Source organism: Lepisosteus platostomus, chromosome 5 (assembly GCF_059453375.1).
Source record: "Lepisosteus platostomus isolate fLepPlt1 chromosome 5, fLepPlt1.hap1, whole genome shotgun sequence".
In the NCBI taxonomy this organism is placed as follows: Eukaryota; Metazoa; Chordata; class Actinopteri; order Semionotiformes; family Lepisosteidae; genus Lepisosteus; species Lepisosteus platostomus.
In genome coordinates, this window is record NC_142615.1 from 19,669,888 (window position 1) to 19,697,738 (window position 27,851).

The 27,851-nt window shown below is 46.8% G+C and overlaps 4 non-coding genes across 4 annotated transcripts; all 4 read right to left on the reverse strand.

The window, feature by feature from the left end:
• Positions 1-1,685: 1,685 nt before the first annotated feature.
• Positions 1,686-1,757, reverse strand: trnap-agg (transfer RNA proline (anticodon AGG)). The gene has a single exon. It is a non-coding gene; the product is annotated as a tRNA-Pro (tRNA).
• A 6,922-nt stretch (positions 1,758-8,679) lies between these two features.
• trnap-agg (transfer RNA proline (anticodon AGG)) lies at positions 8,680-8,751 on the reverse strand. Its single transcript has one exon. It is a non-coding gene; the product is annotated as a tRNA-Pro (tRNA).
• Positions 8,752-12,173: 3,422 nt separating this feature from the next.
• On the reverse strand, positions 12,174-12,245 carry trnap-agg (transfer RNA proline (anticodon AGG)). The gene has a single exon. It is a non-coding gene; the product is annotated as a tRNA-Pro (tRNA).
• Positions 12,246-15,666: 3,421 nt separating this feature from the next.
• Positions 15,667-15,738, reverse strand: trnap-agg (transfer RNA proline (anticodon AGG)). The gene has a single exon. It is a non-coding gene; the product is annotated as a tRNA-Pro (tRNA).
• Positions 15,739-27,851: the final 12,113 nt, after the last annotated feature.

Sequence of the window (27,851 nt, forward strand, 5' to 3'; positions counted from 1 at the left end):
AAACAGTGCATCAAGACAATGTGCAAACAATAGACAATGTGCAAGTAAACATGCAGGCAGTTTGAATGTAAACAATACAGACATGTAAACAATGACTGGAGACGTACAATAAATAAATTACAATGAGGTAGATGGTGATGGTGTGGGTGTGGTCCGAGGGGGATGGCTAAATGTGTTCGCCAGTCTCACTGCTTGTGGATAGAAGCTATTGATGAATCTAGTATTAAGTGTCCGTATGCTCTTATATCTCTTGCCTGAGGGCAGTGGGGTGAAGAGCTCATGCCCGGGGTGGTGACTGTCCTCTGTGATGGCCAGAATTCTACCACGGCAGCGGTCCTCGTAGAGCTGTTTAATCTCGGTGAGACCGCAGCCAATGATCTTCTGGGCCATATTGACCATTCTCTGCAGTGCCTTTCTTTCTCGCGAAGAGGTGTTGCCATACCACACGGTGATCCCGTTGGTGAGGACGCTCTCGATAGTGCAGCGGTAGAAGTTCACCAACACATGTATTGGCATCCCCCATCGCTTGAGGCACCTTAAGAAATAAAGGCGCTGCTGAGCCTTCTTCATGATAGAGTCAGTGTTCACAGTCCAGGTTAGATCTTTAGAGATGTGAATTCCCAAAAACCTAAAGCTGGTGACTGTTTCCACTTCCGTTCCATCAATACTGAGTGGGCTGTGAGTGTGTGGCCTGTGTCTCCGAAAGTCCACTATTAGCTCTTTCGTTTTCTTTATGTTCAAGTCCAGGTTATTGCTATGACACCACCTAAGCAGCTGTACAACTTCATCCCTGTAAGTGGACTCGTCATCATCACTGATCAGTCCTATTATAGTGGTGTCATCGGCAAACTTGATGATGCGGTTATTGCTGTGTCTTGCTGTGCAGTCGTGAGTAAATAGGGAGTACAACCTTAGACTCAGACAGCAGCCTTGTGGGGTTCCAGTGCTCAGGGTGAGTGGTGTTGATGTTTTATTGCCTATCCGCACCACCTGTGGTCTCTCGATAAGAAAGTCCAGCAGCCAGTTGCAGACAGAGTTGCACAGACCTAATCCCCTGAGCTTTGTCACCAGTTGACTGGGTATGATGGAATTGAATGCTGAACTGTAGTCCACAAACAGCATTCTCACATACGAGTTCTTAGTGTCCAGGTGTTCCAAGGCTGTATGCAGAGCCAGGGAGACAGATCATCGATTGCTTAACAATCACATTCGTTCGACTTGAGCCATCAAGCTCGTAGTTTTCCTTCAAATCTTGAAAGCTCTCAGTGAGAACATCATAGGCTGCAGGACGCCCCGTAACTTGATTACTTCAACAGAAAGAAGAGCAGACAGCTCGAGAAATATGTGAGGCGCAGAGAGCGCAAGGCGAGCCGCACACGTTTCGGTGGCTGAGAGAGGGCAGTTTTTGCTTCTGCATTTCCCAAGTAAGGACGCATGACAACAAGCGATCGCGGTGCTCATCTACGACACAGTGGTGATGAGTTTTCAGTACGTGTTCTTTTGAACGAGCAATGAGGTTGCCGCCTTGGACAGCTGACTGCACGCTCTCATTGTGCCACGTGATGAGAATTCACCAGGCTCGTTCAGTCATTAGTCACATTCCATCGTTTGCCATAAGCAGACGCTGCGAAGTGATGTGGATATCAGTTCCCAGTCTTGTGGAAGAGGAGGAAAAGAGCACACGAGGGCTCGTCCGGGAGTTGAACCCGGGACCTCTCGCACCCTAAGCGAGAATCATACCACTAGACCAACGAGCCACAGCAGCACTTTCCATTTCAATCTGTCAGCGAGCTTGAGGATGGGGAGAGGCGCCATTCGCTCGTCCAGTCAGACCTTCATCAATAAGTCAAGAAAGCTGCAATTACACGACTGCCTTGCAGACGAAGGGCAGTGAACTGTGCCCGGTAAGAGGGGAACAAGCGGCACTAGGTGACGCCGAGGCATAAGTCCCAGCGAGGGGGGTTGGCTTGTATGGTACAGCGCTTGCTTTGCATGTGGGAGATAGCAGGATCAATTCCCGCATCCTCCAGGTGTGTGCTTAGAGCTTGATGTGCCGAAAGGTGTCCTTTAGCCTGTGGTCCCGCCTTACATGGAGAGCATCGTGCAGCTGTCAAGCGTTTCGCAGCCACGCCCCCTTTTCATCTTCTCTCTGGCTTAAGCGTCACTCCGCCCCTCTCTCTTGACATTTCATGTCAGCATGTCAGAAGTCCGAGTGACATTTTTAATGGCTGAGTGAGGGCACGATGCTGAAGCAGAGAGGCCACTTCAGCCACAGAGACTTGTGCTAGGTGAGATCTGAAAGACGGACTCGCAACAGAAACAGACCAAAAATGTATCGGTGAGATCAAAAGGCAAATGCAACATTCAGCAGAGGGCGTCTAAAGATTAGGGAACGGGCGACTGAAATCCATGTGAGGCAAACTTTCCGGTGTGTGTACTGCAGCTGGGCTTGTTGGCGTAATTAATAGTGCGTCAGTCTCGTCATCTGAAGGGCCTGAGTTTGATCCTCACACGGGGCAGGGCTGCTTCCTCTCTTGCTCTTTTCAAACACTTGCGGCAACTGTTCGCTCATAACCACGTCTGGAATGCGTGACCTTTACACGGGCGAGAAGCAACGCCGCATCCCTTTTCTAAAGAACATTCACATTCAGAAATAAGTCAAGAAATTTGCCATTACTTTCGCTCGCACTGCTGTCAGCCTGCCCATGTTGCCAAAGAAAGATTCACTCGGCGTCAACATGACAGAACAGCGATCACTTGAAAACAATGTTCCACACTCCGTAAGCAAGAACTTCAGTGTTTGCAGTCACCCGATATGCCGATAGTCAAAGGAGCGTAAAACACGAAGCGTCAAAAGACAAGATGAGTTGATGGAAAGAGCGTTGAATTGATGAGCACAAAAGTTCAGCTCGTACAATAGGCAACGAAGGTCTCAGCGTCGTCATCGCACTTGAAAGGACTGCCTTGCAGACCAAGGGCAGTGGGCGGTGCCCGGTAAGAGGGGCAGAGGCGGTAAGACATGATGCCGAGAAGCATGAAGCGAGGGGGATTAGCTCAAATGGTAGAGCGCTCGCTTAGCATGCAAAAGGTCGCGGGATCGATGCCCGCATCCTCCAGGTCTGAGTTTGGATCTCCGGAAGCCCGGTGCTCTTGTTTAGCTTCTGCGACTTCTGACAGGTGCTCCTCCGTTGCGGAGAGAATGTCCTTCAGTTGTCAAGCGTTGAAGGGCCACACCTCCTTCCCAACCTCAGTCTGCACTGAGTGCGTCTCCGGCATTTTCTCGTCCAATTTGTCAGCTTAGCAAGTGAAAAGTATATCCGAGTGAAAACAGTGCTGATAATACTCTCACGAATTGTTAGAAGACGTGCTTTGAACTTGAACTTGAACTTGAACTTGAACTTGAACTTTATTGCCATATGTAACCGGTACTGGTACAATGGAATTCTTACTTACAGAAAGTCTCTCGGTTGTAAAACAAGTGTAAAAACAAAACAAAGTGCAAACAGTGCATCAAGACAATGTGCAAACAATAGACAATGTGCAAGTAAACATGCAGGCAGTTTGAATGTAAACAATACAGACATGTAAACAATGACTGGAGACGTACAATAAATAAATTACAATGAGGTAGATGGTGATGGTGTGGGTGTGGTCCGAGGGGGATGGCTAAATGTGTTCGCCAGTCTCACTGCTTGTGGATAGAAGCTATTGATGAATCTAGTATTAAGTGTCCGTATGCTCTTATATCTCTTGCCTGAGGGCAGTGGGGTGAAGAGCTCATGCCCGGGGTGGTGACTGTCCTCTGTGATGGCCAGAATTCTACCACGGCAGCGGTCCTCGTAGAGCTGTTTAATCTCGGTGAGACCGCAGCCAATGATCTTCTGGGCCATATTGACCATTCTCTGCAGTGCCTTTCTTTCTCGCGAAGAGGTGTTGCCATACCACACGGTGATCCCGTTGGTGAGGACGCTCTCGATAGTGCAGCGGTAGAAGTTCACCAACACATGTATTGGCATCCCCCATCGCTTGAGGCACCTTAAGAAATAAAGGCGCTGCTGAGCCTTCTTCATGATAGAGTCAGTGTTCACAGTCCAGGTTAGATCTTTAGAGATGTGAATTCCCAAAAACCTAAAGCTGGTGACTGTTTCCACTTCCGTTCCATCAATACTGAGTGGGCTGTGAGTGTGTGGCCTGTGTCTCCGAAAGTCCACTATTAGCTCTTTCGTTTTCTTTATGTTCAAGTCCAGGTTATTGCTATGACACCACCTAAGCAGCTGTACAACTTCATCCCTGTAAGTGGACTCGTCATCATCACTGATCAGTCCTATTATAGTGGTGTCATCGGCAAACTTGATGATGCGGTTATTGCTGTGTCTTGCTGTGCAGTCGTGAGTAAATAGGGAGTACAACCTTAGACTCAGACAGCAGCCTTGTGGGGTTCCAGTGCTCAGGGTGAGTGGTGTTGATGTTTTATTGCCTATCCGCACCACCTGTGGTCTCTCGATAAGAAAGTCCAGCAGCCAGTTGCAGACAGAGTTGCACAGACCTAATCCCCTGAGCTTTGTCACCAGTTGACTGGGTATGATGGAATTGAATGCTGAACTGTAGTCCACAAACAGCATTCTCACATACGAGTTCTTAGTGTCCAGGTGTTCCAAGGCTGTATGCAGAGCCAGGGAGACAGATCATCGATTGCTTAACAATCACATTCGTTCGACTTGAGCCATCAAGCTCGTAGTTTTCCTTCAAATCTTGAAAGCTCTCAGTGAGAACATCATAGGCTGCAGGACGCCCCGTAACTTGATTACTTCAACAGAAAGAAGAGCAGACAGCTCGAGAAATATGTGAGGCGCAGAGAGCGCAAGGCGAGCCGCACACGTTTCGGTGGCTGAGAGAGGGCAGTTTTTGCTTCTGCATTTCCCAAGTAAGGACGCATGACAACAAGCGATCGCGGTGCTCATCTACGACACAGTGGTGATGAGTTTTCAGTACGTGTTCTTTTGAACGAGCAATGAGGTTGCCGCCTTGGACAGCTGACTGCACGCTCTCATTGTGCCACGTGATGAGAATTCACCAGGCTCGTTCAGTCATTAGTCACATTCCATCGTTTGCCATAAGCAGACGCTGCGAAGTGATGTGGATATCAGTTCCCAGTCTTGTGGAAGAGGAGGAAAAGAGCACACGAGGGCTCGTCTGGGAGTTGAACCCGGGACCTCTCGCACCCTAAGCGAGAATCATACCACTAGACCAACGAGCCACAGCAGCACTTTCCATTTCAATCTGTCAGCGAGCTTGAGGATGGGGAGAGGCGCCATTCGCTCGTCCAGTCAGACCTTCATCAATAAGTCAAGAAAGCTGCAATTACACGACTGCCTTGCAGACGAAGGGCAGTGAACTGTGCCCGGTAAGAGGGGAACAAGCGGCACTAGGTGACGCCGAGGCATAAGTCCCAGCGAGGGGGGTTGGCTTGTATGGTACAGCGCTTGCTTTGCATGTGGGAGATAGCAGGATCAATTCCCGCATCCTCCAGGTGTGTGCTTAGAGCTTGATGTGCCGAAAGGTGTCCTTTAGCCTGTGGTCCCGCCTTACATGGAGAGCATCGTGCAGCTGTCAAGCGTTTCGCAGCCACGCCCCCTTTTCATCTTCTCTCTGGCTTAAGCGTCACTCCGCCCCTCTCTCTTGACATTTCATGTCAGCATGTCAGAAGTCCGAGTGACATTTTTAATGGCTGAGTGAGGGCACGATGCTGAAGCAGAGAGGCCACTTCAGCCACAGAGACTTGTGCTAGGTGAGATCTGAAAGACGGACTCGCAACAGAAACAGACCAAAAATGTATCGGTGAGATCAAAAGGCAAATGCAACATTCAGCAGAGGGCGTCTAAAGATTAGGGAACGGGCGACTGAAATCCATGTGAGGCAAACTTTCCGGTGTGTGTACTGCAGCTGGGCTTGTTGGCGTAATTAATAGTGCGTCAGTCTCGTCATCTGAAGGGCCTGAGTTTGATCCTCACACGGGGCAGGGCTGCTTCCTCTCTTGCTCTTTTCAAACACTTGCGGCAACTGTTCGCTCATAACCACGTCTGGAATGCGTGACCTTTACACGGGCGAGAAGCAACGCCGCATCCCTTTTCTAAAGAACATTCACATTCAGAAATAAGTCAAGAAATTTGCCATTACTTTCGCTCGCACTGCTGTCAGCCTGCCCATGTTGCCAAAGAAAGATTCACTCGGCGTCAACATGACAGAACAGCGATCACTTGAAAACAATGTTCCACACTCCGTAAGCAAGAACTTCAGTGTTTGCAGTCACCCGATATGCCGATAGTCAAAGGAGCGTAAAACACGAAGCGTCAAAAGACAAGATGAGTTGATGGAAAGAGCGTTGAATTGATGAGCACAAAAGTTCAGCTCGTACAATAGGCAACGAAGGTCTCAGCGTCGTCATCGCACTTGAAAGGACTGCCTTGCAGACCAAGGGCAGTGGGCGGTGCCCGGTAAGAGGGGCAGAGGCGGTAAGACATGATGCCGAGAAGCATGAAGCGAGGGGGATTAGCTCAAATGGTAGAGCGCTCGCTTAGCATGCAAAAGGTCGCGGGATCGATGCCCGCATCCTCCAGGTCTGAGTTTGGATCTCCGGAAGCCCGGTGCTCTTGTTTAGCTTCTGCGACTTCTGACAGGTGCTCCTCCGTTGCGGAGAGAATGTCCTTCAGTTGTCAAGCGTTGAAGGGCCACACCTCCTTCCCAACCTCAGTCTGCACTGAGTGCGTCTCCGGCATTTTCTCGTCCAATTTGTCAGCTTAGCAAGTGAAAAGTATATCCGAGTGAAAACAGTGCTGATAATACTCTCACGAATTGTTAGAAGACGTGCTTTGAACTTGAACTTGAACTTGAACTTGAACTTTATTGCCATATGTAACCGGTACTGGTACAATGGAATTCTTACTTACAGAAAGTCTCTCGGTTGTAAAACAAGTGTAAAAACAAAACAAAGTGCAAACAGTGCATCAAGACAATGTGCAAACAATAGACAATGTGCAAGTAAACATGCAGGCAGTTTGAATGTAAACAATACAGACATGTAAACAATGACTGGAGACGTACAATAAATAAATTACAATGAGGTAGATGGTGATGGTGTGGGTGTGGTCCGAGGGGGATGGCTAAATGTGTTCGCCAGTCTCACTGCTTGTGGATAGAAGCTATTGATGAATCTAGTATTAAGTGTCCGTATGCTCTTATATCTCTTGCCTGAGGGCAGTGGGGTGAAGAGCTCATGCCCGGGGTGGTGACTGTCCTCTGTGATGGCCAGAATTCTACCACGGCAGCGGTCCTCGTAGAGCTGTTTAATCTCGGTGAGACCGCAGCCAATGATCTTCTGGGCCATATTGACCATTCTCTGCAGTGCCTTTCTTTCTCGCGAAGAGGTGTTGCCATACCACACGGTGATCCCGTTGGTGAGGACGCTCTCGATAGTGCAGCGGTAGAAGTTCACCAACACATGTATTGGCATCCCCCATCGCTTGAGGCACCTTAAGAAATAAAGGCGCTGCTGAGCCTTCTTCATGATAGAGTCAGTGTTCACAGTCCAGGTTAGATCTTTAGAGATGTGAATTCCCAAAAACCTAAAGCTGGTGACTGTTTCCACTTCCGTTCCATCAATACTGAGTGGGCTGTGAGTGTGTGGCCTGTGTCTCCGAAAGTCCACTATTAGCTCTTTCGTTTTCTTTATGTTCAAGTCCAGGTTATTGCTATGACACCACCTAAGCAGCTGTACAACTTCATCCCTGTAAGTGGACTCGTCATCATCACTGATCAGTCCTATTATAGTGGTGTCATCGGCAAACTTGATGATGCGGTTATTGCTGTGTCTTGCTGTGCAGTCGTGAGTAAATAGGGAGTACAACCTTAGACTCAGACAGCAGCCTTGTGGGGTTCCAGTGCTCAGGGTGAGTGGTGTTGATGTTTTATTGCCTATCCGCACCACCTGTGGTCTCTCGATAAGAAAGTCCAGCAGCCAGTTGCAGACAGAGTTGCACAGACCTAATCCCCTGAGCTTTGTCACCAGTTGACTGGGTATGATGGAATTGAATGCTGAACTGTAGTCCACAAACAGCATTCTCACATACGAGTTCTTAGTGTCCAGGTGTTCCAAGGCTGTATGCAGAGCCAGGGAGACAGATCATCGATTGCTTAACAATCACATTCGTTCGACTTGAGCCATCAAGCTCGTAGTTTTCCTTCAAATCTTGAAAGCTCTCAGTGAGAACATCATAGGCTGCAGGACGCCCCGTAACTTGATTACTTCAACAGAAAGAAGAGCAGACAGCTCGAGAAATATGTGAGGCGCAGAGAGCGCAAGGCGAGCCGCACACGTTTCGGTGGCTGAGAGAGGGCAGTTTTTGCTTCTGCATTTCCCAAGTAAGGACGCATGACAACAAGCGATCGCGGTGCTCATCTACGACACAGTGGTGATGAGTTTTCAGTACGTGTTCTTTTGAACGAGCAATGAGGTTGCCGCCTTGGACAGCTGACTGCACGCTCTCATTGTGCCACGTGATGAGAATTCACCAGGCTCGTTCAGTCATTAGTCACATTCCATCGTTTGCCATAAGCAGACGCTGCGAAGTGATGTGGATATCAGTTCCCAGTCTTGTGGAAGAGGAGGAAAAGAGCACACGAGGGCTCGTCCGGGAGTTGAACCCGGGACCTCTCGCACCCTAAGCGAGAATCATACCACTAGACCAACGAGCCATAGCAGCACTTTCCATTTCAATCTGTCAGCGAGCTTGAGGATGGGGAGAGGCGCCATTCGCTCGTCCAGTCAGACCTTCATCAATAAGTCAAGAAAGCTGCAATTACACGACTGCCTTGCAGACGAAGGGCAGTGAACTGTGCCCGGTAAGAGGGGAACAAGCGGCACTAGGTGACGCCGAGGCATAAGTCCCAGCGAGGGGGGTTGGCTTGTATGGTACAGCGCTTGCTTTGCATGTGGGAGATAGCAGGATCAATTCCCGCATCCTCCAGGTGTGTGCTTAGAGCTTGATGTGCCGAAAGGTGTCCTTTAGCCTGTGGTCCCGCCTTACATGGAGAGCATCGTGCAGCTGTCAAGCGTTTCGCAGCCACGCCCCCTTTTCATCTTCTCTCTGGCTTAAGCGTCACTCCGCCCCTCTCTCTTGACATTTCATGTCAGCATGTCAGAAGTCCGAGTGACATTTTTAATGGCTGAGTGAGGGCACGATGCTGAAGCAGAGAGGCCACTTCAGCCACAGAGACTTGTGCTAGGTGAGATCTGAAAGACGGACTCGCAACAGAAACAGACCAAAAATGTATCGGTGAGATCAAAAGGCAAATGCAACATTCAGCAGAGGGCGTCTAAAGATTAGGGAACGGGCGACTGAAATCCATGTGAGGCAAACTTTCCGGTGTGTGTACTGCAGCTGGGCTTGTTGGCGTAATTAATAGTGCGTCAGTCTCGTCATCTGAAGGGCCTGAGTTTGATCCTCACACGGGGCAGGGCTGCTTCCTCTCTTGCTCTTTTCAAACACTTGCGGCAACTGTTCGCTCATAACCACGTCTGGAATGCGTGACCTTTACACGGGCGAGAAGCAACGCCGCATCCCTTTTCTAAAGAACATTCACATTCAGAAATAAGTCAAGAAATTTGCCATTACTTTCGCTCGCACTGCTGTCAGCCTGCCCATGTTGCCAAAGAAAGATTCACTCGGCGTCAACATGACAGAACAGCGATCACTTGAAAACAATGTTCCACACTCCGTAAGCAAGAACTTCAGTGTTTGCAGTCACCCGATATGCCGATAGTCAAAGGAGCGCAAAACACGAAGCGTCAAAAGACAAGATGAGTTGATGGAAAGAGCGTTGAATTGATGAGCACAAAAGTTCAGCTCGTACAATAGGCAACGAAGGTCTCAGCGTCGTCATCGCACTTGAAAGGACTGCCTTGCAGACCAAGGGCAGTGGGCGGTGCCCGGTAAGAGGGGCAGAGGCGGTAAGACATGATGCCGAGAAGCATGAAGCGAGGGGGATTAGCTCAAATGGTAGAGCGCTCGCTTAGCATGCAAAAGGTAGCGGGATCGATGCCCGCATCCTCCAGGTCTGAGTTTGGATCTCCGGAAGCCCGGTGCTCTTGTTTAGCTTCTGCGACTTCTGACAGGTGCTCCTCCGTTGCGGAGAGAATGTCCTTCAGTTGTCAAGCGTTGAAGGGCCACACCTCCTTCCCAACCTCAGTCTGCACTGAGTGCGTCTCCGGCATTTTCTCGTCCAATTTGTCAGCTTAGCAAGTGAAAAGTATATCCGAGTGAAAACAGTGCTGATAATACTCTCACGAATTGTTAGAAGACGTGCTTTGAACTTGAACTTGAACTTGAACTTGAACTTTATTGCCATATGTAACCGGTACTGGTACAATGGAATTCTTACTTACAGAAAGTCTCTCGGTTGTAAAACAAGTGTAAAAACAAAACAAAGTGCAAACAGTGCATCAAGACAATGTGCAAACAATAGACAATGTGCAAGTAAACATGCAGGCAGTTTGAATGTAAACAATACAGACATGTAAACAATGACTGGAGACGTACAATAAATAAATTACAATGAGGTAGATGGTGATGGTGTGGGTGTGGTCCGAGGGGGATGGCTAAATGTGTTCGCCAGTCTCACTGCTTGTGGATAGAAGCTATTGATGAATCTAGTATTAAGTGTCCGTATGCTCTTATATCTCTTGCCTGAGGGCAGTGGGGTGAAGAGCTCATGCCCGGGGTGGTGACTGTCCTCTGTGATGGCCAGAATTCTACCACGGCAGCGGTCCTCGTAGAGCTGTTTAATCTCGGTGAGACCGCAGCCAATGATCTTCTGGGCCATATTGACCATTCTCTGCAGTGCCTTTCTTTCTCGCGAAGAGGTGTTGCCATACCACACGGTGATCCCGTTGGTGAGGACGCTCTCGATAGTGCAGCGGTAGAAGTTCACCAACACATGTATTGGCATCCCCCATCGCTTGAGGCACCTTAAGAAATAAAGGCGCTGCTGAGCCTTCTTCATGATAGAGTCAGTGTTCACAGTCCAGGTTAGATCTTTAGAGATGTGAATTCCCAAAAACCTAAAGCTGGTGACTGTTTCCACTTCCGTTCCATCAATACTGAGTGGGCTGTGAGTGTGTGGCCTGTGTCTCCGAAAGTCCACTATTAGCTCTTTCGTTTTCTTTATGTTCAAGTCCAGGTTATTGCTATGACACCACCTAAGCAGCTGTACAACTTCATCCCTGTAAGTGGACTCGTCATCATCACTGATCAGTCCTATTATAGTGGTGTCATCGGCAAACTTGATGATGCGGTTATTGCTGTGTCTTGCTGTGCAGTCGTGAGTAAATAGGGAGTACAACCTTAGACTCAGACAGCAGCCTTGTGGGGTTCCAGTGCTCAGGGTGAGTGGTGTTGATGTTTTATTGCCTATCCGCACCACCTGTGGTCTCTCGATAAGAAAGTCCAGCAGCCAGTTGCAGACAGAGTTGCACAGACCTAATCCCCTGAGCTTTGTCACCAGTTGACTGGGTATGATGGAATTGAATGCTGAACTGTAGTCCACAAACAGCATTCTCACATACGAGTTCTTAGTGTCCAGGTGTTCCAAGGCTGTATGCAGAGCCAGGGAGACAGATCATCGATTGCTTAACAATCACATTCGTTCGACTTGAGCCATCAAGCTCGTAGTTTTCCTTCAAATCTTGAAAGCTCTCAGTGAGAACATCATAGGCTGCAGGACGCCCCGTAACTTGATTACTTCAACAGAAAGAAGAGCAGACAGCTCGAGAAATATGTGAGGCGCAGAGAGCGCAAGGCGAGCCGCACACGTTTCGGTGGCTGAGAGAGGGCAGTTTTTGCTTCTGCATTTCCCAAGTAAGGACGCATGACAACAAGCGATCGCGGTGCTCATCTACGACACAGTGGTGATGAGTTTTCAGTACGTGTTCTTTTGAACGAGCAATGAGGTTGCCGCCTTGGACAGCTGACTGCACGCTCTCATTGTGCCACGTGATGAGAATTCACCAGGCTCGTTCAGTCATTAGTCACATTCCATCGTTTGCCATAAGCAGACGCTGCGAAGTGATGTGGATATCAGTTCCCAGTCTTGTGGAAGAGGAGGAAAAGAGCACACGAGGGCTCGTCCGGGAGTTGAACCCGGGACCTCTCGCACCCTAAGCGAGAATCATACCACTAGACCAACGAGCCATAGCAGCACTTTCCATTTCAATCTGTCAGCGAGCTTGAGGATGGGGAGAGGCGCCATTCGCTCGTCCAGTCAGACCTTCATCAATAAGTCAAGAAAGCTGCAATTACACGACTGCCTTGCAGACGAAGGGCAGTGAACTGTGCCCGGTAAGAGGGGAACAAGCGGCACTAGGTGACGCCGAGGCATAAGTCCCAGCGAGGGGGGTTGGCTTGTATGGTACAGCGCTTGCTTTGCATGTGGGAGATAGCAGGATCAATTCCCGCATCCTCCAGGTGTGTGCTTAGAGCTTGATGTGCCGAAAGGTGTCCTTTAGCCTGTGGTCCCGCCTTACATGGAGAGCATCGTGCAGCTGTCAAGCGTTTCGCAGCCACGCCCCCTTTTCATCTTCTCTCTGGCTTAAGCGTCACTCCGCCCCTCTCTCTTGACATTTCATGTCAGCATGTCAGAAGTCCGAGTGACATTTTTAATGGCTGAGTGAGGGCACGATGCTGAAGCAGAGAGGCCACTTCAGCCACAGAGACTTGTGCTAGGTGAGATCTGAAAGACGGACTCGCAACAGAAACAGACCAAAAATGTATCGGTGAGATCAAAAGGCAAATGCAACATTCAGCAGAGGGCGTCTAAAGATTAGGGAACGGGCGACTGAAATCCATGTGAGGCAAACTTTCCGGTGTGTGTACTGCAGCTGGGCTTGTTGGCGTAATTAATAGTGCGTCAGTCTCGTCATCTGAAGGGCCTGAGTTTGATCCTCACACGGGGCAGGGCTGCTTCCTCTCTTGCTCTTTTCAAACACTTGCGGCAACTGTTCGCTCATAACCACGTCTGGAATGCGTGACCTTTACACGGGCGAGAGCAACGCCGCATCCCTTTTCTAAAGAACATTCACATTCAGAAATAAGTCAAGAAATTTGCCATTACTTTCGCTCGCACTGCTGTCAGCCTGCCCATGTTGCCAAAGAAAGATTCACTTGGCGTCAACATGACAGAACAGCGATCACTTGAAAACAATGTTCCACACTCCGTAAGCAAGAACTTCAGTGTTTGCAGTCACCCGATATGCCGATAGTCAAAGGAGCGCAAAACACGAAGCGTCAAAAGACAAGATGAGTTGATGGAAAGAGCGTTGAATTGATGAGCACAAAAGTTCAGCTCGTACAATAGGCAACGAAGGTCTCAGCGTCGTCATCGCACTTGAAAGGACTGCCTTGCAGACCAAGGGCAGTGGGCGGTGCCCGGTAAGAGGGGCAGAGGCGGTAAGACATGATGCCGAGAAGCATGAAGCGAGGGGGATTAGCTCAAATGGTAGAGCGCTCGCTTAGCATGCAAAAGGTAGCGGGATCGATGCCCGCATCCTCCAGGTCTGAGTTTGGATCTCCGGAAGCCCGGTGCTCTTGTTTAGCTTCTGCGACTTCTGACAGGTGCTCCTCCGTTGCGGAGAGAATGTCCTTCAGTTGTCAAGCGTTGAAGGGCCACACCTCCTTCCCAACCTCAGTCTGCACTGAGTGCGTCTCCGGCATTTTCTCGTCCAATTTGTCAGCTTAGCAAGTGAAAAGTATATCCGAGTGAAAACAGTGCTGATAATACTCTCACGAATTGTTAGAAGACGTGCTTTGAACTTGAACTTGAACTTGAACTTGAACTTTATTGCCATATGTAACCGGTACTGGTACAATGGAATTCTTACTTACAGAAAGTCTCTCGGTTGTAAAACAAGTGTAAAAACAAAACAAAGTGCAAACAGTGCATCAAGACAATGTGCAAACAATAGACAATGTGCAAGTAAACATGCAGGCAGTTTGAATGTAAACAATACAGACATGTAAACAATGACTGGAGACGTACAATAAATAAATTACAATGAGGTAGATGGTGATGGTGTGGGTGTGGTCCGAGGGGGATGGCTAAATGTGTTCGCCAGTCTCACTGCTTGTGGATAGAAGCTATTGATGAATCTAGTATTAAGTGTCCGTATGCTCTTATATCTCTTGCCTGAGGGCAGTGGGGTGAAGAGCTCATGCCCGGGGTGGTGACTGTCCTCTGTGATGGCCAGAATTCTACCACGGCAGCGGTCCTCGTAGAGCTGTTTAATCTCGGTGAGACCGCAGCCAATGATCTTCTGGGCCATATTGACCATTCTCTGCAGTGCCTTTCTTTCTCGCGAAGAGGTGTTGCCATACCACACGGTGATCCCGTTGGTGAGGACGCTCTCGATAGTGCAGCGGTAGAAGTTCACCAACACATGTATTGGCATCCCCCATCGCTTGAGGCACCTTAAGAAATAAAGGCGCTGCTGAGCCTTCTTCATGATAGAGTCAGTGTTCACAGTCCAGGTTAGATCTTTAGAGATGTGAATTCCCAAAAACCTAAAGCTGGTGACTGTTTCCACTTCCGTTCCATCAATACTGAGTGGGCTGTGAGTGTGTGGCCTGTGTCTCCGAAAGTCCACTATTAGCTCTTTCGTTTTCTTTATGTTCAAGTCCAGGTTATTGCTATGACACCACCTAAGCAGCTGTACAACTTCATCCCTGTAAGTGGACTCGTCATCATCACTGATCAGTCCTATTATAGTGGTGTCATCGGCAAACTTGATGATGCGGTTATTGCTGTGTCTTGCTGTGCAGTCGTGAGTAAATAGGGAGTACAACCTTAGACTCAGACAGCAGCCTTGTGGGGTTCCAGTGCTCAGGGTGAGTGGTGTTGATGTTTTATTGCCTATCCGCACCACCTGTGGTCTCTCGATAAGAAAGTCCAGCAGCCAGTTGCAGACAGAGTTGCACAGACCTAATCCCCTGAGCTTTGTCACCAGTTGACTGGGTATGATGGAATTGAATGCTGAACTGTAGTCCACAAACAGCATTCTCACATACGAGTTCTTAGTGTCCAGGTGTTCCAAGGCTGTATGCAGAGCCAGGGAGACAGATCATCGATTGCTTAACAATCACATTCGTTCGACTTGAGCCATCAAGCTCGTAGTTTTCCTTCAAATCTTGAAAGCTCTCAGTGAGAACATCATAGGCTGCAGGACGCCCCGTAACTTGATTACTTCAACAGAAAGAAGAGCAGACAGCTCGAGAAATATGTGAGGCGCAGAGAGCGCAAGGCGAGCCGCACACGTTTCGGTGGCTGAGAGAGGGCAGTTTTTGCTTCTGCATTTCCCAAGTAAGGACGCATGACAACAAGCGATCGCGGTGCTCATCTACGACACAGTGGTGATGAGTTTTCAGTACGTGTTCTTTTGAACGAGAAATGAGGTTGCCGCCTTGGACAGCTGACTGCACGCTCTCATTGTGCCACGTGATGAGAATTCACCAGGCTCGTTCAGTCATTAGTCACATTCCATCGTTTGCCATAAGCAGACGCTGCGAAGTGATGTGGATATCAGTTCCCAGTCTTGTGGAAGAGGAGGAAAAGAGCACACGAGGGCTCGTCCGGGAGTTGAACCCGGGACCTCTCGCACCCTAAGCGAGAATCATACCACTAGACCAACGAGCCACAGCAGCACTTTCCATTTCAATCTGTCAGCGAGCTTGAGGATGGGGAGAGGCGCCATTCGCTCGTCCAGTCAGACCTTCATCAATAAGTCAAGAAAGCTGCAATTACACGACTGCCTTGCAGACGAAGGGCAGTGAACTGTGCCCGGTAAGAGGGGAACAAGCGGCACTAGGTGACGCCGAGGCATAAGTCCCAGCGAGGGGGGTTGGCTTGTATGGTACAGCGCTTGCTTTGCATGTGGGAGATAGCAGGATCAATTCCCGCATCCTCCAGGTGTGTGCTTAGAGCTTGATGTGCCGAAAGGTGTCCTTTAGCCTGTGGTCCCGCCTTACATGGAGAGCATCGTGCAGCTGTCAAGCGTTTCGCAGCCACGCCCCCTTTTCATCTTCTCTCTGGCTTAAGCGTCACTCCGCCCCTCTCTCTTGACATTTCATGTCAGCATGTCAGAAGTCCGAGTGACATTTTTAATGGCTGAGTGAGGGCACGATGCTGAAGCAGAGAGGCCACTTCAGCCACAGAGACTTGTGCTAGGTGAGATCTGAAAGACGGACTCGCAACAGAAACAGACCAAAAATGTATCGGTGAGATCAAAAGGCAAATGCAACATTCAGCAGAGGGCGTCTAAAGATTAGGGAACGGGCGACTGAAATCCATGTGAGGCAAACTTTCCGGTGTGTGTACTGCAGCTGGGCTTGTTGGCGTAATTGGTAGTGCGTCAGTCTCGTCATCTGAAGGGCCTGAGTTTGACCCTCACACGGGGCAGGGCTGCTTCCTCTCTTGCTCTTTCAAACACTTGCGGCAACTGTTCGCTCATAACCACGTCTGGAATGCGTGACCTTTACACGGGCGAGAAGCAACGCCGCATCCCTTTTCTAAAGAACATTCACATTCAGAAATAAGTCAAGAAATTTGCCATTACTTTCGCTCGCACTGCTGTCAGCCTGCCCATGTTGCCAAAGAAAGATTCACTCGGCGTCAACATGACAGAACAGCGATCACTTGAAAACAATGTTCCACACTCCGTAAGCAAGAACTTCAGTGTTTGCAGTCACCCGATATGCCGATAGTCAAAGGAGCGCAAAACACGAAGCGTCAAAAGACAAGATGAGTTGATGGAAAGAGCGTTGAATTGATGAGCACAAAAGTTCAGCTCGTACAATAGGCAACGAAGGTCTCAGCGTCGTCATCGCACTTGAAAGGACTGCCTTGCAGACCAAGGGCAGTGGGCGGTGCCCGGTAAGAGGGGCAGAGGCGGTAAGACATGATGCCGAGAAGCATGAAGCGAGGGGGATTAGCTCAAATGGTAGAGCGCTCGCTTAGCATGCAAGAGGTAGTGGGATCGATGCCCGCATCCTCCAGGTCTGAGTTTGGATCTCCGGAAGCCCGGTGCTCTTGTTTAGCTTCTGTGACTTCTGACAGGTGCTCCTCCGTTGCGGAGAGAATGTCCTTCAGTTGTCAAGCGTTGAAGGGCCACACCTCCTTCCCAACCTCAGTCTGCACTGAGTGCGTCTCCGGCATTTTCTCGTCCAATTTGTCAGCTTAGCAAGTGAAAAGTATATCCGAGTGAAAACAGTGCTGATAATACTCTCACGAATTGTTAGAAGACGTGCTTTTGATCATCGATTGCTTAACAATCACATTCGTTCGACTTGAGCCATCAAGCTCGTAGTTTTCCTTCAAATCTTGAAAGCTCTCAGTGAGAACATCATAGGCTGCAGGACGCCCCGTAACGTGATTACTTCAACAGAAAGAAGAGCAGACAGCTCCACAAATATGCGAGGCGCAGAGAGCGCAAGGCGAGCCGCACACGTTTCGGTAGCTGAGAGAGGGCAGTTTTTGCTTCTGCATTTCCCAAGTAAGGACGCATGACAACAAGCGATCGCGGTGCTCATCTACGACACAGTGGTGATGAGTTTTCAGTACGTGTTCTTTTGAACGAGCAATGAGGTTGCCGCCTCGGACAGCTGACTGCACGCTCTCATTGTGCCACGTGATGAGAATTCACCAGGCTCGTTCAGTCATTAGTCACATTCCATCGTTTGCCATAAGCAGACGCTGCGAAGTGATGTGGATATCAGTTCCCAGTCTTGTGGAAGAGGAGGAAAGGAGCACACAAGGGCTCGTCCGGGAGTTGAACCCGGGACCTCTCATACCCTAAGCGAGAATCATACCACTAGACCAATGAGCCACAGCAGCACTTTCCATTTCAATCTGTCAGCGAGCTTGAGGATGGGGGAGAGGCGTCATTCGCTCGTCCAGTCAGACCTTCATTAATAAGTCAAGAAAGCCGCAATTACACGACTGCCTTGCAGACGAAGGGCAGTGAACTGTGCCCGGTAAGAGGGGATCAAGCGGCACTAGGTGACGCCGAGGGATAAGCCCCAGTGAGGGGGGTTGGTTTGTATGGTACAGCGCTTGCTTTGCATGTGGAAGGTAGCAGGATCCATTCCCGCATCCCCCAGGTGTGTGCTTAGAGCTTGATGTGCCAAAAGGTGTCCTTTAGCCTGTGGTCACGCCTTGCGTGGAGAGCATCGTGCAGCTGTCAAGCGTTTCGCAGCCACGCCCCCTTTTCATCTTCTCTCTGGCTTAAGCGTCTCCGCCACTCTCTCTTGACATTTCATGTCAGCTTGTCAGAAGTCCGAGTGACATTTTTAATGGCTGAGTGAGGGCACGATGCTGAAGCAGAGAGTCCATTTCAGCCAGAGAGACTTGTGCTAGGTGAGATCTGAAAGACGGACTCGCAACAGAAACAGACCAAAAATGTATCGGTGAGATCAAAAGGCAAATGCAACATTCAGCAGAGGGCGTCTAAAGATTAGGGAACGGGCGACTGAAATCCATGTGAGGCAAACTTTCCGCTATGTGTCCTGCAGCTGGGCTTGTTGGCATAATTGGTAGTGCATCAGTCTCGTCATCTGAAGGGCCTGAGTTTGATCCTCACACGGGGCAGGCCTGCTTCCTCTCTTGTTCTTTTCAAACACTTGTGGCAACTGTTCGCTCATAACCACGTCTGGAATGTGTGACCTTTACACGGGCGAAAAGCAACGCCGCATCCCTTTTCTAAAGAACATTCACATTCAGAAATAAGTCAAGAAATTTGCCATTACTTTCGCTCGCACTGCTGTCAGCCTGCCCATGTTGCCAAGGAAAGATTCACTCGGCGTCAACATGACAGAACAGCGATCACTTGAAAACAATGTTCCACACTCCGTAAGCAAGAACTTCAGTGTTTGCAGTCACCCGATATGCCGATAGTCAAAGGAGCGCAAAACACGAAGCGTCAAAAGACAAGATGAGTTGATGGAAAGAGCGTTGAATTGATGAGCACAAAAGTTCAGCTCGTACAATAGGCAACGAAGGTCCCAGCGTTGTCATCGCATTTGAAAGGAATGCCTTGCAGACTAAGGGCAGTGGGAGGTTGATGTTTTGAGACGGAGGCATTGGGATGGTGGGCCGAGATCTGTTCTTCTTAAGGAATTCTTCATCGTGAAAGATCGGTCCACGGGTCATCCAAAGAACTCAGGATTCATGTGCTACTGAAGGGAGTGAAGTGCTGAAACACATGACATGCCCCCTTGATCTCACATGCACAATTCTGCTGCAATATACACAGCTACCGTCCACACCAGGCAGTGGGGCTTCAGCAGAATCTGCTACGCCACCTGCAATTACATATCCAGCTGCACACATATACATGGCCCTTCTGTCCTTTTCAGGATCTCAAAAAAAAGCATAGCGTGGTTTTCTTGCCACATGATTGACCTCATCTCCCTCAGAATGTGCCCCGCCACATTCATTGCTGAAGCAGGACGGAGGCTAACGGACATGTCAGAACAGTGAGGTTCAACGATCTCTCCAAAATATTGTGGTTGTAGTGGAAGAGATATGTTTTAAATTGTACCTTGGTATTTCAAACTCTCTCTAGAATGTTATCCATTTCTATTTTATTTTGACAGGAACTGTTAAAAGGCTAATGACACTAGATGAAAAGAGAAGAAAGAAAACACAACGTTTCAGCCGTGGAGCCTTCTTCAGGTGTGAGGGTTCCACGGCTGAAATGTTGTGTTTTCTTTCTTTTCTTTTAAGCATGGAATAGACCTATTACTTGTTCCTCTGCAGCCTACACATGGTGATGCAGCTCCCCAGCTGAACTGCTAATGATACTAGATGCCTGGTAGTTTGTGGTACTTGGTTATTGTCTTATGTTTGCTCAAACTGCATATGTGTTGTAGCAGCGAGGCTTATTAATAAGAAAGAATTAAGTGTTCTGAGCCTTCCCAAATGAGGCCCCATCTCTGTTCATCTCTGTGGTGCAGCCACAGAGAAACTATTCATGCAGGCTGATTTAAGATTTCCTTTGATAAGGGACAGCTCCCAAAGGGGGATGCACTTAGCTAAGCCTGGCTATCATGATCAATGGTCATCCATTGGCGCCTATCTGTCTAGGGAGTGCCAGATGGACATCTGGACTGCATTCCTAGGTGTCAGGAGTAAATGACTCATATCTCACCTTGATCAACCAATCAGGGACTGGTAGGGCCGAGTAACCCACGTGGGACTCTGATGCCCATGGAACTTTCACCAATCAACGAGCTGAAGTTCCTCCAGGTAAAAACAAGAAACACAGAGAGCCTGTAGTAAGATTCAGGAGAATTCTGTGGACTTTTCTAAAGGGAATTCAAAGGAGAATTCCAGGGCAGGACGGCCCAGGAGCAGAAGGCTCCCAAGGGCAGGACATTCTCGCAGAGCGCCTCCTGACCATCCTGAGACTCAGCCCAGACAACCACGGAACGGCCAGTGTGTCCGAGTGCCAGAACTTTCCTTTGTTCTAAGAGTCTAGAGCGGAGGTTGCCAGAGAGTAACCAGAGGATCCACCCAAGGTTAGCACCAGTAGCAGGCCTCGTGAACAGGTTGGAACTGTGGACAGCTGAATCACTATTCAGAACTAGCGCTTCATCAGGAACGAACTGGTCTTCTTCCTGACTTGCTGGGACCCACAGTCATCTTTTCTCCTGTGCGCAAACTTTGCTAGTTAAAGCCAACACTAACTAGCCGGTCAGTGAGCATCAGCAGCGCACAGTCGCAAGCCGCACAGCACAGCCTGGCACCGAGCCAGAGAGCGCGGATTGGACAGCAACAGCCTGCAACTGTTTCTTTGAGTCCGCAGGTTGAATACTCATGCTGAATCCCCAGAGATTGGATGAGTATTCAACTTCACTGCATTACTGCTCGAGAATTCAATTGTTATCCCAACCAGTTGATATCAATTTAATTCCTAAGAGTTATGTACTTGTTTTGAGTATCTAATGTAGAAGTTATAACCAAGTTCATTTATGAAACGGTCTAAATGAATGATATACTGAACGTATGTCCTTTTGATATGTGTAACACTTTGTAACTGACTGAATATATACCTTTTGTATTCTGATAACCCTCTCGATAAGATCTGTTAGGTTTATATGCATATTCTATGTATTAATAAATGTATCCTCGTGTATTAGTACCTGTGTGTGTGCGTTGTTTGAGTTATGTCGCATGGTTGGATTCTAAAGACATCAAAAGAATCAATTTTGTGATTTACTGCTACAATTAATAATTGTCCCAGTAAATGCCCAAACCCTACAGAACTGGTGCCTTCAGAAAGCACACTACAGTGTGATTGCATATTTTTGTGTATTTTCATATGTCAATATTTAATTCACTCACATTCCTGTATGCTTGGAAGGAAGGCAGATTGGATTTGGCACAGGACGCCTGCTCATATATGTTGATCTTTGTTGGGCTGGAAAAACAATGATAAAAAGTGAATGAAAAAAGCTCTCCCCAACATTTCCCTTCTCTTGGCCATGGTTACACTGCCCTTTCTTTCCGTCTTTTGTCCTTCTACAAAGATTTCAGGGCTCTTTATCCACCATAATATCAGAAGCCAAAAATAACCATCTAATGTGTAAACAGCATTTGTAATGTTGGTAGCTGGAAGAGGTTAAGTATGTTTGCAAGACCTAGTTGATTACACCACAGACTTACCTTGTTTTTTTTTCTCTTTTAAAGGCTGTGCTGGACTGTACCACTATCATAGAAGATTTTTTTCAGGACACATCACAGTTCCATAGTAGAATTTATCAATAGTAGAATTCCATAGGACATTATTTATCAACATCTAACATTACCCAGTGTGAGACTCTGCCAGTAAACCTCAGAGCATTGAGTTCTCCACTGGTGAAGATGACTTTCTGAAGTCATGAAATCCACTGCTGGGATGCCTGAGAGACAGTGATTGAATCCTGGCTGGAATTAGGCTCTCTGTTAGTGTTGATCTGTGGGAATTATGTGGTAAAAAGGGAAAACTCCTTTACTTTAGTCACTTTGAAAGTTCAAATGTACAGATCTTCAGAAACCCCAGTCTGAAGGATGAAGCAGGTTCTGCTCAAGGAGTTGCCTACGTTTTGCTCCATTCAATCCAAGCAGATAGTCCAACATTTGCCTTCTCTTGGCCATGATTACACTGCCCTTTCCTTCATCTTTATACTTCTACAAAGATTTCAGGACTCTTAATCCACCATAATATCAGAAGCCAAAATTAACCTTCTAACATGTACAAATCATTTGGAATGAAAGGAGATGGAAGGGTTTAAGAATGTTTGTAAGACCTGGTTGATTACCACACATAGACATACTTTGTTGTCAGTTTTTTTTCTCTTTGAAAGGCTATAGGAGGGGTGTGATGGACTGTACCACTATCATAGAAGATGTTTTTCTTCTAAGGACACTTCTGTAGCGGCAAGGCGTATTTAAAATACAGGAATTAAATTTGCTGCTCCCTTGCCAGTCCCTCTCTCCCTCATCTCAGTGCAGCTGGATACAGAGAGGCCATTCCATCTGGTTCACATTTAAGGTGTTTTTCTAGCTGATAGAGTTTCCTGATAAGGAACAGCTCCCAAGGCTGAGATTCACCAGCCACCCTAATAAGTGGTCATCTCTGGCGCCTTACTGTCTGGGAGATTCCATGGGAGAGGCTCATCCCAAGGTTTACAACCCTAAGGTCAGAGGTCACTGTTACTCATCCTCCACCTCAATCAGCCAATGAGGAACTGGTAGGGCAGGGTAACCCCACATGGGTCTCGAATGCCCGCGGAACTTTAAGCCACTGAACTACCGTAGTTCCTCCAGATAAAAAAGGCAGCACGATGCCCAGAAGGTGCCCCTCCAGGACGTTCTCAGACTCAGCTCGGACAATCACGTGACGGCCACTGTGTCCGAGTGCCAGGACTTAACTTTGTTTTAAGAGTCGAGAACGGAGGTTGCCCACGCATAACCGAAGGATCCGCCCGAGGTTAGCCCAGCAGCAAGCCCCGTGAACCGCCGGTACTCCACCGTCAAAGCTCGCCTGATCAACGAGTGAACTACGGTTGGAACTGTCGACAGCTGAATCTCAGGATTCAGGACTAGCGCTACATCGGGAACGAACTGGTCTTCTTCCCATCTAAAGAGTGTGACTGGCTTGGACCCACAGTCGCTTTCCATGTGCACAAGCTCTGCTAGTTTCAGCCAACACTAACTAGCCGGTCTTCAAAGAGCATCAGCAGCGCATCACAGCAGGAATCTCTCCCTCCTCTCCTTCTCGCCAGCCGCACCGGCCACTGCCTGGCACCGAGCCAGAGAGTGCCGATTGCACACAACAACAGCCTGCCACTGCTTCTTTGTGTCCGCGGGAGATCTGAATCCACACAGATCGGATGAGTATTCAACATTCTGCATTACAGCTCGAGAATTCAATTGTTACCTCAACCACAATTGTTATCAATCTAATACCTATGAGTGATGTACTTGCTTTTGAGTATCTAGTGTAGAAGTTGTAATCCCAGTTCATTTATGAAACAGTCTAAATGAATGGTATACTGAATATATGTCCCTCTTGGTTTGGAACTCTTCATGATTTAATATATACCTTTTGTATTCTGCTAACCCACACTCTTAAGATCTGTTATGTTTATATGCACATTTTATGTATTAATAAGTGTATTAGTATCTGTGTGTGTGCGTTAATGAGTTAACCCGCAAGGTCGGTTTTCTAATAGCCATCAAAGAATCATTTAGTGACTTACTGCTACAATTAATAATTGTCCCAGTAAATACACAAAACCCCTACACACGCATGGAAACCAATATTTACCTGCTAATCCAGAATGCAGCAGAGAACAGTTGGACAGAAGGTTAGTATCTGTCGATACTGCATCACAGAAGTCAGTCTCTTCCCCCTCATTATGCAGGCTGACTTGTTCACGATGAACTGTCCTCCAGTGACAGTCAGCTGCAATCATTGACTCAGACATGGTGTTGATACACTGATGGCACTTTGGCTGATTTGGTTAACATGCTTTCCTCTTAAACAGGAGATGCTGAGTTCAAATCCCAGCAGTGCTTTTCTTCCTGTCTTGTCTTACAAAATGTATCACTATGGATGATTACGTACAGCTTGATTTTGTTTAACGCAAGTTTTCATTTTCTTTCTGGAACAACTTGCTTTTCATGAAATCCATACAGCTTATGAAAGATGAAATACAAATATTGCCTTGTATATCGCAGGCTGGTAAGAAAAAAGCATTATTTTCTTTTTTTTAAGCTTGCAAATGGAGAAAAGGGACACACGTGAGTCTCTGTTAATTGAAAGGTTAGTGGTTTGAGCCCACCCAGAAATGTACTTCTCATTATTGCAATGTAAACCTCATCTCTACTTATTCGGATTTCTTAGCAAAACCTTAACCCACTTGATATTTGCAAGAAATGTGAATGTTTTTGTTAAACAATTAAGTATGTAAGTCAATATCACTGGGAATGGCCAATAATGACCAACATTCAAGGACATCATATTCAGCCAAGGACTTTGATCTTCGAACGGCTAGCAGAAGAATTCTCTCGATGCATCCTTAGTTAGAATATTTAAAATTACGACACAGATTTGTTGGAGAACTTGACAAGCAAAAAAGACAGTTGGACAGCATGATTATGCTAGGACTGTACATTTGTATTTTAATACTTTTGTATATTTATCTTAATTGTAATATACATGTAATCATAAATGCTGTTCTATGTAAATACATTTTGTTGTATTTTATCATATTTTAGCTGAGGGCACAAGGGGGTCTATTATACCTTCCGAAACTTCCAAGACAACTATAACAGAGGCTCAAATTTAATATAATTTGCTTTAAAAGAAAACCACAATTTGTACGATATCAACCCTCAATATCGACGTTCAAATGAAGGATTTAAAGAAGCAACAGCGATAGGAGAGTACATTGATTTTGGACCAATGTTTGCATCTGAACAATCCTTCCTCCTGGAAAGAAGAAAAAACAGGTATGTTTTGAGTCTCATGATGATGCTCTTCTGGATAAAAAAAAAACAGTGCAAATTTGTTTCGGATGTATTTTGGATAAAATTATAACTGTCATCGAAGAGAAATTTGATCAGTTGAATGCAGTCGAAACTTTTGACATTTTATATGATGACAGGACGTACATTTAGGACTCAGTACCGATAACGCTGCTGATATTGATGGAGTAGAAATTAAGTGTATTGGTAGTTTTATCTGAGGCAAGAAGTACTAGAACACCTCCTATAAAAATGTTAGGATTCAGAGCAAGAAATATTTTTCCACCTCACCCAATGGTATTGCATTAACGAGGCTGAATCTGGCTTCTTATTCGCCAGCTTCTTCTTCTGCCCTAAATGCTGCTGCTGTGATGTTATGCCGCCTTTCACCTGTAGATGGCTCTTTACAGTAATTTTTAAAAGTACTAATCGGGATGGATTACTGTATTTATCATCAGTAAAGGGGAATATCCAAGAAATTTCAGTAAAGGAAGTGACAGAAGCTATCAAAGAGATGAAAGTGGGCAAAGCAACTGGACCATCAGGAATAGCAGCAGAACACTTTAAGAACCTCGATGAAGAGGGGATTCAGCGGCTGACGAGATTGCTAAACAATATTGCAAAGGAAGAGAGAATTCCAGAAGAATGGACAAAAAGCAGTATGGTTACCATCTACAAGGAGAAAGGAGACCCAATGGAGTGTAAAAACTATAGAGGAATAAAACTTCTGGAACATGGATTGAAAATCCTGGAAAAAATTCTGGACAAGAGACTCAGGAAGATAATCAGGATCCACAACTCACAATTTGGATTCTCAGCGGGGAAAAGCACAACAGATGCCATTTTTGTGATGAGACAGTTACAGGAGAAGACACTAGAGAAAGGGAAAAAGCTGTATGTGGCCTTTCTGGACTTGGAGAAGGCATATGACCGTGTGCCCAGAGAGGTGGTGTATTGGTGCTTGAGGAAGAAAGGAGTATCAGAAAGCATGGTGAAGTTAGTTCAAGCAACCTATAGAGATGCAACTACGAAGATGATAACACAACGGGGAGAGACAAAAGAGTTTGAAATCACAGTTGGAGTACACCAAGGATCAGCACTAAGTCCTTTCCTTTTCATAAACATTATTGACACACTGACAGAGGAGGTAAGAACAGAAGTGCCTTGGGAACTCATCTTTGCTGATGATGTGGCACTGAAGGCAGACTCAGAAGTAGAACTACAGGAGAAAGTGTTCAAATGGCAGAGGAGTCTGGAAAAGGGTGGACTGAAAATGAATGCAGAAAAATCTGAAATAATGGTAATGGAGAGAAGAGGAGATACTATGACCAATGTTGAGGAGACAAATGGAGGAAAACTGAAACAAGTTGATGACTTTAAATACCTTGGATCAAAACTGGTAAAGGGAGGAGAAACACTGGAGGCAGTAAAACAAAGAGTGAAAGCTGGATGGAACAAGTGGAGAGAAATAACTGGAATAATCTGTGACAGGAAAATTCCCAGAAAGTTAAAGTGCAAAATGTACAAGACTGTGATTAGACCTGTACTACTATATGGAGCTGAATGCTTGGCAGTTGGAAAGAGGGAAGAGAACTTGATGAGAAGAACTGAAATGAGGATGTTGAGATGGATTCTGCAGATTTCAATGAAGGATAAGATCAGAAATGAAGAAATCCGTAGACGATGTAGGGTGGTGGATGTGGTTGAGAAGATGCGAGAGGCGAGGTTACGGTGGTATGGACATATCATGAGGAGGGACGTTGAGGAAGTAACAAAGAGGGTAATGGAATTTGAGGTGGAAGGTAACAGAGGAAGAGGCAGGCCTAGAAAGAGATGGATAGATTGTGTGAGAAAAGATATGGAGGTATGTGAAGTGAGTGAGGAAGATGTGCTCGACAGAGACAAATGGAGAAGAGCAACCAAAGCAGCTGACCCCAGGACAGTCTGGGACTAAGGCTGTGAAAAAGAAGAAGAAGAAGAAGAAAGGGGAATATGTAAGTAGTGACTATCCAAATATAATTTTTGTGTGAAACACATTTCAGAAAATTGTAAACCAATTTTCAAAACTCACAATAACACAAACACAATAAGTAAATAAGACAAAGGCAAAACATAAGTTCACAGGCACTTTCTGCATATTTACCACGACCTTACCTTCTGATCATCAAAAGTCTTAAAATCTTGCATTTTACAAGAACTTTTTAATATAAATGGGACATTTAGAACATGGCATATGAGAATATATGGTTAATCGAGGATGAGCAACGGGTGATGGCACTTTCTGCTTCTTGCTATAAACCTACCCCCTGGTTATAAAAACATCTAAAAATTATGACACTGAGGTGTGAGAGACAATGGAACAGACTATCAAAATCCTGAACTTTAGGAAATTTTACTGTGCCATTTTTTCAAATATGACCCTGTGAACATGGCATGTCCCTCCTTCCTCATTACCAAAACATCTCAATGTTCCGACACTATGTACATTGGTAATTACAACACTTCACTGTTGCATTTCTGAGTTGTGACATTGAGAACATGGCATGTTAAAGTATATAGAAAATCTAGATCAGAACAGGCTAAATGCAATTCATAGTGATTTATCATTTTCTTACTTTCTAAATGAAAACAAATTTGTTTTCGGTGATTATGACACTTCGGTATGACATAAAATATGCTTCAATGACAGAATAAATAATCATGGAAAAAATACCCACAGTGGACATTCATAGTTGTGA